This window comes from Mercenaria mercenaria, chromosome 1 (genome assembly GCF_021730395.1).
Source record: "Mercenaria mercenaria strain notata chromosome 1, MADL_Memer_1, whole genome shotgun sequence".
In the NCBI taxonomy this organism is placed as follows: domain Eukaryota; kingdom Metazoa; phylum Mollusca; class Bivalvia; order Venerida; family Veneridae; genus Mercenaria; species Mercenaria mercenaria.
The window spans coordinates 55,944,528-55,954,861 of record NC_069361.1 but is presented as its reverse complement, the minus strand read 5'-3'; positions in this window follow the sequence as shown (position 1 = coordinate 55,954,861).

Here is a 10,334-nt window from a genome sequence, read left to right as displayed (position 1 = left end):
GAGGACTTGCTTCTTTCACACCTGTGCTTACTGCATGGATCTACAAAGCAAAAATCTTACATGAGTTTTGATTATCAGGGTTGGGGCCTATTGTTGTTGACTCCTTTATAAAGAGTAATAGTTAAAATTGTAAAGAGACTCAAAAAAGTAAAAAATGAGCAAGATTTACATCAGAAACATTGACTAAGGTTCGGATTAGAAAAGCAGATTTTAATTCAATTAGATATAAAAATTACAAAGTTTGTTCGGTTTTCGGAGTAGAGAGGTTTCGGATAACAAGGGTATTTTTAAAATAGAGAATGAATAAGAAAAAATTGGACCAAATAATTTGTTCAGTTTAGAGAGGTTTTCGGATTAGAGGGTTCGGATTAGGGAGGTTCCACTGTACACATATATTTTGTTTTTGTTGTCATGCCTCGTTATATATTGAGATGTATACAAATTATTATACATGCATTTTTAAAACAATTATTGCCCACCATACCTACCGGCAGACTCCCTGGCCGAGAGAAAAATGTCGCTGACATTAAATCTACTTCCCTCTCACCCAACGCTGTGTATTAGATACCTCGTCGTTTTGGATGTGGGATTCTTTCATGTTGGGAAATCATTCATCTTCCTCATAAGGTTATGTGTTTGTTTCAGTACAATCATGGGCGAACGCTAGATGCAAAATTATCACGAGTGGCTTAATAAGTCAAGGGAGAAAATGTAGGATCTGATGTCCACGAGTGAAAAATGTTTTTATATTTCATGTCAAACAAACAAGTTTTACTTATTTTCCTTTCCAATGATTTAATACAAGTTTACCCAGTTTTATAGTCCAGTTCCTTTATGAAAATATATTTTTGTATCTATTTTTTTAAATAAACTTATTTATTTCAATATATATATATATATATATATATATATATATATCAATCAATGACTTTCGTCATTATTTTAAGGTTTGTGATATAGAAGAAATGAATACTGTTATCGGATACCGTCTTCGAAATAATGTTATTCTGTACAAATTAGTTTTTATGTATAACGAATATTTTTTCACCATAACCGACACAAGATTTTATCGAATTTTATTCGCTGTATTTCCATTATGCATGACATAACAAAATATATGCATATATCCATACCTTGATTTTTATACCCCCGAAGGGAGGCATATAGTTTTTGAACCGTCTGTCGGTCTGTCGGTCTGTCCGCAATTTTCGTGTCCGGTCCATATCTTTGTCATCGATGGATGGATTTTCAAATAGCTTGGCATGGATGTGTACCACAGTAAGACGACGTGTCGCATGCAAGACTCAGGTCCGTAGCTCAAAGGTCAAGGTCACATTTAGACGTTAAAGGTCATTTTTCATGATAGTGCATTCGTGTCCGGTCCATATCTTTGTCATCCATGGATGGATTTTCAAATAACTTGGCATGAATGTGTACCACAGTAAGATGACGTGTCGCGCGCAAGACCCAGGTCCGTAGCTCAAAGGTCAAGGTCACATTTAGACGTTAAAGGTCATTTTTCATGATAGTGCATTCGTGTCCGGTCCATATCTTTGTCATCCATGGATGGATTTTCAAATAACTTGGCATGAATGTGTACCACAGTAAGACGACGTGTCGCACGCAAGACCCAGGTCCGTAACTCAAAGGTCAAGGTCACACTTAGACGTTAAAGGTCATATTTCATGATAGTGCATTGATGGGCGTGTCCGGTCCATGTCTTTGTCATTCAGGCATTGATTTTAAAATTATTGGGCATGAATGTGTATCACAGTAAGACGACGTGTCACGCGCAAGACCCAGGTCCGTAGGTCAAAGGTCCTAAACTCTAACATCGGCCATAACTATTCATTCAAAGTGCCATCGGGGGCATGTGTCATCCTATGGAGACAGCTCTTGTTTTCTTCGGAAGATACTTTATCAGCAATTGCATAATTGCTGAGGTTTATTTTCAGAAAAAAATAGCGATTTGATATATCAAGTAAACATATTTTTTTAAATCCTACAATATCACTATTACTAGATTTTGGAAATCGTGCAGCGGCGCTGTATTATTGATGGTTCTTTTAAAAGTTATTTTGTCAATGTTGTACTGTCAAGCATGTATGAAGCAGCCAGTCAAATGTGTGGACAATGTGGCTGCTTAAGGCAGGTAGCCACTTAAGCAATTAAGGCAGGGTTAAATAGCGTAAAATTTTAGTATGGAGAGTAAGCAGTCTGACTGCGTAAAGCAAATGGCTACTTGATAAAGTAGGTCGCAAAGAACGGTTCAACTGTATGCCACTGTTTTTTTTCCTTATTAAACTGTTCAGTGTATTTTACGGAATCCCGTTCATATCAATTTGATTATCGGTACATGTACATGTATATCGCGTCTACGATTGCCTTGTCTTTTCTAAGCCCAGGTGCCCGCTCGTGATGAAATAGTGCACGGAGGGGCACCTGGGGTATTCCTCCACCATTAAAGCTGGAAAGTCGCCATATGACCTAAAATTGTGTCGGTGCGACGTTAAACCCAACAAAATAAATAAATAAATGTCTTTTCTAAGTGAAACAAGATTTGAAAATCATTTTAAACATTGAGATTTTTAACACGTCAATTGTCGTCTCACTTGAACTCAGAAAATATTTAGTTAATTATGTCTTATCTATTTGTGTTGGGTTTGACGTCGCACGAACACAATTATAGGTCATATGGCGACTTTCCAGCATTATGGTGGAGGATGACCCCAGGTGCCCTCCGTGCACTATTTCATCATGGACGAGCACCTGGGTAGGACCGCCGACCTTCCGTAAGCCAGCGGGATGGCTTAATCACATGAAGAATTCAACGCCCCGAGTGAGGCTCGAACCAACATCGGTGAGGGGCAAATAATTTAAAGTCAGCAATCTTAACCATTCGGCCACGCACGGAGGCCCCTATCAGCAGGCTTGAAATCAAGTTTTATATGTATCAATTAGAAACTGACGAGAGAGAGAGAGAGAGAGAGAGAGAGAGAGAGAGAGAGAGTGGGAAGAGAGAGAGAGTTGCGGAGTTAATATAACTTTTGGATGAACTCATGAGTTGCCATGTAATTTGTTGTGGCTAACAGGTCTTTTTTTTACATAGTTTTCTTTATTTAAAGAGGGCAGAAGATAAATTTCATCAAGTATGTTGTCTCTATAAAATAAATACAGACATCTATGCAATAGGGCTGCGTCTTTTATAGTTATAAGAATGAAAGTAAAGTAAGAAATGTTGATTGATATATCCTTTTAAAATGATAGTTAAATATTCTATTTAGGACTCTTGATAGTGTTGTAAATAATGTGCCTTGTATCATGGTTTACCTGCAGTGTCATTATAACTGTTAACTTCTATCTGTAATATTCTTCAACTGAGGAAGAGGCGTGGCTATAAGCCGTACTCTAACTAAGTTAGAGAACATGTTTTAGGTCCCGCCTACATATAGAATACTGTAGAGAAATGTTGAACTTTCTGAAACCGTTCTCTTTTTCAGTTAGAGTACGCTTGTCACGTGATAGTAGCAACGCTTAAAATGGAATGTTAACTTGTCAATAAAAATAAGTAGCCGAATGCGTTGTTCGTATTGGCGGACCAGGATACAAAAAAGAAAGCGTAGGGGTCACTCGGATAATGAGGTTATTCTCGTGAACCCCTACTCTTTCTTTTACATACATGTAATTATATATAGGAGTTTCTATACGATTTCACAGTACAATTTTATATGTATATGCTGGTATATATCGTTGTCAATGGGGATAAAATCCTAATCTTATTATTGTATATATTAAAAGGCATATTCTGTTTACTAACTTAATGATGATGTTTTTGAGGATAATATCTCAATATATTACACAGCTGTTGCATTTTAGTGAGATCGATTTAAAATCATTTGGCTGAACATAAAAGACAACATTTGTTTTATTATTGAAACCACAATTCGAAAGAGTAATTGGATCTAAGCATTTGCAACGATTTGCAACGTTGTACGACTTCACGTTGTGATGATGCCACTTTATTACTACCCTACTGCTGGAGACCAGTATATCTCCTTGGCTCCACTTACGAGTCATTACGGCTTTTTATCATTAATCGTGTGACAGTATTTAGACTGAAAAGGAAAGGATAAAGATTACAGATTTAATAATAGTATACATATACAGTCATTCATTTTCCCTAAGGTCGATAAAAGTTCATATCGATCAAACCTAAAAGACAACAGATATTCTGTTATTAAATTTAAAAACTAAGAAGTAACATGTGAAAAGAAAATAATTCAATCAAAACATTTGCAACAGTCTGTATGTTTCCACTATTATGGTCTTCAGTTGTAGACGACATCACAATTTGGTTGGGAGTGCTAGTAACCACGTAAAGTACGTCCTTTTCGTTAAATTAGTTAATAACTATATACCTCTTGGCAATAACAAGTACGCAATGATTTAAATAATTTATCCTATAAAATATTGAAGTTAACTAACATTTTTACGCTACAACGAAGAGAGAAAAAACGTCAAAAATGACGTCAGATATCCACGCTTTCGGTTATTGACATTGGCTTCAGGTTTAAATCCAGTACAGTTTTGTTATTATCTACAGTAAGGTTTATAATATTATACTTTTTATCGTTAATTATGTGACTGTGTTAGATAAAAGGAAATGACTAAATACAAATTTAAGGTAGATTTGTGTGGAACGTCATTTATCTGGAAAACGTAGAATTATGCCTCTTGGTCGTTATACGGCTGGTATAAATGATACTATATTTAATATAAATGTTATGGTCTGACTTAAGTACGCCCAGGTCTCATTGACTGCTGTACTTGTAGTCATTAATTGGCAACAAAATTCATTCTGTTTCTACAAATTTCTCTGGAAATTGCACCTCCGGTAATTGCATCTCCAGGAATTGCATTCTCTGGGAATTGAATAGAGATAATCTTTATCCCTATTTGGCAAAGAAAACACCATTTAATGGGACATGTTTGTAGTCTATACTCTGCGTAGCATTTATGCTTTAGTGTGTCTGAAAGGGCGGATGGACCGTAATTAGGCACTGACTGACTAAATGTTATGAAATCTTTTATAACGATGTATTATGTGTTAAAAGTCACTGCTACTGTCTTTCTTAAAGTTAACTTAAATGTAGAGATGTTTTTTATTTGTATATTTGTTCGTCCGTCTGTCTATCTGTGAGTCAGTCATAAAAGATTGGCCAAAACATAACTTTTAAAGTACAAATATTATTTGAAACCAGGTATACATGTATGTACACGCATATAAAAGAGGTCAGAGAATGTGCGTTATTTTATTTTGTCAGTTTGCCCACTCTGTCAAACGATTTATCCTGCTGTTACATTGTTCACGAAATCTTGTTCAATTTTAAGAATTCACACGTCCTTTTATTTTGATGCAGTGAAGAAAAGGCAATAAGGAAAATAATTATGCAAGCCATTTCAGCTTTGTTTACTACATTTAAAATTGTGTTTGATGTAGCACCAAAAGTTTGGGGACTTTGATTGCTTGGCAATAACCTTGCTTGGGAAATCAAATGTTGGAAGAATGGAGATCTGTAATAATGTATAAATATCAAAACACTAATATTACAGGTATTGAAGATAGAAAATTGAAAAATTAAACAATGCTTTTAATTTATTGTCAATGACTGTTAGTTCTCCTTTAATTCACCGACTCTTTCTATTTTCACTATTCCGGTTGTCTCCCTGTCGTTACTACGTTGTGCCAAACTAAAATATATTTTGTATATTGAATATATTAATAAAATTTAACAAATATAAACTGTAGTTTTCTCTTTTATTAAATACTGTGTTAACCTTTCACATGTACTTTCTTCGTCCAATTCGAGGTATCGCAGAATTGCACAGATCACTTTTAATTGTAAACAAAGGACAAGTTATATTGATCTGTAGACGTTCTCAACAAAATTTGCAGTTAGAAATATTTGAAAATGCGAACAATTCATTCAAGTGTTCACATTTTTAGATACTATTGACGTCACAATGTCAAATCTTGCATTATACCTCGTTTTCAATGTTTCGATTCACGGAAATAAGAAGTCCCATCTAACCGCACAGAAGTAACATTTACTGCTTATATATACAGTTTTGAAGTAACGCATTAAAAAACATGTTGTTGTTTTTTTTATCGGAAAATCAAAATGATTCCCGGCTATCGTCTTCACAAAATTTAGATATAGAAATGTAACAACCAAATTACCAGCCCACGGTAAGTTGTAACTCGCCTTCCAATAGAAATACTATGATGGTATTTCTGCCAACCACATAACCAATTATTTATCTCAAAATGTTTCGTGAAAAGTCACTTATTTAGTTATTATCTTGCAATTGACAAAACTGCGTGTTAGGCACTTCGTATCTTAACAGGACAAAACTGCCTGTTAGTGCCCACTACTGCAATCCACATATTCACTTAAGCTAACTAGTTACATGTATCTTGATTTTTGTCAGTTAGTTATGATTGCGATATTTGAAAATTAACACTGTTCGGTCCTCCTCTACATCAAAGCGCTCAAATCACTGATGGTGGCTGCAATTTCTGTTAATTATTTTGTAAATACTGGATAAACGTGATATATAAGAATTTCTTACTATAAATCAGAATAACAAATACTTTTCTGCAAAACAATCAGCTTCTGCAATTTCTTTCAAAATTAATGCATTTTCGCTGTCTGTCATTTCTTATAAATACACACTGATTTAGTCTTAAATGGATAATTTTGGTTTTTATTTAATTATTTGTGATGATAACTGCAACAAAACTTACACTCGATGGTTTTTTACTATACTATAAAGAAGGACAAAATAAACATTGTTTCCAAATCATTCAGTTTGTTCTTTTATTGATATTACACACACTGACTTAGTCCTCACCAGGTAGCGTTGGCTTTCATAAGATTTTTTGTGGCAGGAAACACCACAAATATGCACCAAAAATGTACCTCGCAGTCAGTATATGTCAGTTAGATTTACAATAAAACAAGTGGAGATGCAAAAATGAAAAATGACCCTATCTGCTACACCCTAAAGTCCGATATATCTTAAAGCAGGCGTCACGAAAGTGCTGGACAGACTGCCTTACAACCTTTATCTGACCGAGAGAAAAAATGGGTAACTGATGAAAAACAAAACCGTTTTAAAATTGACATATTTTTTTCTAAAATGAATTAAGCTGAAGGGGAAGAGAAGAAAATATTTTTAAAACAATTTGATTGTTTAAATATTTCTCTTGATAAGAAAATGGTGGTAGGAATTTTATGTTCTCAGGTTTAGGCTGAAAGAAATTGAAATTTTCATATTTTGAGAAAATAGTTCCGAAACTCAATAACATGAAAGATGTTTAAATGTAAAGAGGTTCAACATCTAACGTCACTGTCAAGAAATTTAAATATGTATGACACTTTTCTTCATTTTGAGAACAATTGTTACGAAAAGTCTAACCGAGATTGCTGTTAGCATAATTATCTGGATACCACGCAATATTGCCACTTGTCAGATAATAACTGGATATGTGACATTTCAAAGAAAACTGTCTACATAAATAAGCGGATATGTGGTTGACAAAAATATGCCACCATAAAATACATTTAAATTCTTCGTACACGAGTAAAATTTCACACTGACCCGTCGATTCAATTTGATCTTTACCGTCTAGAAACTGAATTTCATTCAATGCTCGGTTGACAATTTCGAAGTACGTCCTTTTATTAATGCTTCGTTTTGGTGAAAATATGTGTGAAAGTGAGCGGATATGACTGCCCTTGGTATTATTGCACAACATTCGTTTATACGAATTTTTCCTTTCTATACACGACAAATTGTGAATGTAAATACTGAAAGTCTTAAAATGCATTAAATAAACATAAAACGTTTTCTCTTTTTTTTCAACGGCTAATAATTCTCTCGATTTTACATTTTTTTTTATTCTATCGACGTGATTATGTGAAAAATTGCATATCAATATCTTTTTCTAACGTCTCAACCTAAATGTAATACTTTTTTTCAGCTTCAGCTATATTTATACTCCAAACACACGTTTGCGTAGGCTAAGTAAGGACAATTTTCTTTCATCGGTAAGTTTGTCCCTCCATTCCAGTCATATTTTTAGCAAATAATTGTTAGTACGCTTTGTATGTATTTCAGTCCTTAGTGACGTAGTCTCTAATCCACTGAAAGAACCTTCTAGTATGTTGAATGAGATTGCACGTGCAAACTTGTAAGCATGACTGCAAATAACGACACCAAACAACAACGTTCAGAGCAAATGGTGAAAAACTGAAAACAATGTAAAACACGAAATAAAAAAAATATTTGTTTGTGTTACATGTAAGATAGCATATCTTGCACTCCTGAACACTAGATCTTACACTTTCACTCACTGTTACGACTAAAAATTGCATTTTGGTGCACACTCGGTGAAAGACAATTCAATCTTATATCATTATCGACTTTCAAGGCAGTATTTTAAATTTTATTTTAAATCTTCGTGTAAACTATTTTATTGCAATTGTTGACTTGACAAATGAAGAGATAGATTTATATCCACAAACCTCTTTTTGCTAAATACTGCCTGATGTTTGCCCGCTTGTATCAAATCGATGTGGGTGAGTTTGACAACATTTTAAACTACGTTTTGTCATCGAAATCACAAACTAGTTTTACTGTGAATGTAGTCTTAATCTGACACTAGAAAACGAACGAGTATCGACAATGCACCATCACCTGACTTAAATTTTGCCAGATCAGTCAAGGGAGGTTTGCCCATGTGTGGAAGTACTTTTATAAAGCAGCAACGGACTGGTAAGCTTTAAGGCATTCTAACGGCATGCACATACTGATAAATAAGCAAACACTTATGTGGCACATCTATTTTTGGAGTTTATTATATCATAAGGCCACACCAAATTGATAAATTGTTCATCGGATTTTTTTCTGAAAAAATTGAGGTGGCGAGCGAAAAATAATTTAAATATATTTTTAGGTTTTTGAGAAAAAATCAGGAGCGAGCGAAGAGCGAAGAAATATATTTGTCTTCATTTGGCTCTCGACTGACTAATAAAAACCTTAAAATAGAATGTATAGCCCTTTTAAATTAAAATGTAAGTCCCCAGGGATTGAGAAAATCTGACCTGCAGACGCACAACAAAGCGAACTCGTGAAAAAAAGGTAATAACATTGTCATACAGTACACTGTTATCAAATAATACATGCTTTTGAAAATGCTGTTAGAAAATATGTAATAAACAACAATGCATAACCTTACACCATACTTATCACATACATATGTGACTTGAATATTTACTGCTATGAAAATGTAGCATTCTTAGCTGACTTTACAAAGTTTTTGATGCATCAAATATCTATGTGAGTGTTAATAGATCTATTAAAGCTTCTGATATGAAACTTAGAACAGTTATTTACTGCCAAAGTCTACACCTGGAGAAACAATACTCTTAAGTCTGAATCTAGACAGAGTTATGCCCCTTTTTAACATAGAATATTTTTAATTAAGTTTTATATAATGACCAATAGCTCTGTACTTTCAAAGCTTCTGACTATTATGCCCCTTTTACTGGCAAAGCTATGATTCAGAAAAGTCGAGCATGATGTCTTATGTACAGCTCTTTTTCTAACTTTAAACTTTCATAACATATTAAATTTGTTGAAACAAAGTCTCCATTAAAATCTGAAATGGAGATTAACGTGCATTAACATTAGTCTACTAAATGATTGGAAAATTTGAAAATCGAAACTGTTCTGAAAACAACTCATAATGTAAATTCCTTACCCCATCAACTTTCGTATGCAAATGCTGATCATTTGGACAGGAAAAACAGAAAACAGATAAGTGACATGCATCAATAAGTATTTACCCTTACCAAAATAATGTAGATTGATGTTATCAAATAAATTAGTATGTTTTTCTTCGTCCAGTTTTCACTGAAATAAATCGATTTTTGTAGCATGTAATTTGGTAAACATTTGAAGAAAATGGCGTTACTGCATAAAGGGGAAACAACTTTAATGCAACTAAATATAAGTGTTATGATTTATTATAGACGATGTGTGCGTAGTATGTATTTATTTTGGTTAAAATCCATTTGAGAACAATCTAGGACTGTAATTATAAGCATTTATACACTTTTACGTCCGTAAAAAGTAGCGCACCAAAAAATTTTGGATTGATTTTTTTCAATGGGGCGAGCGCAAGCCAAAAAAAAAAAAAAATTGTGTTTCTGGAAATATACGAGCGGCAAATCCGATGAACAACTTTTTAATTTGGTGAGGCCTAA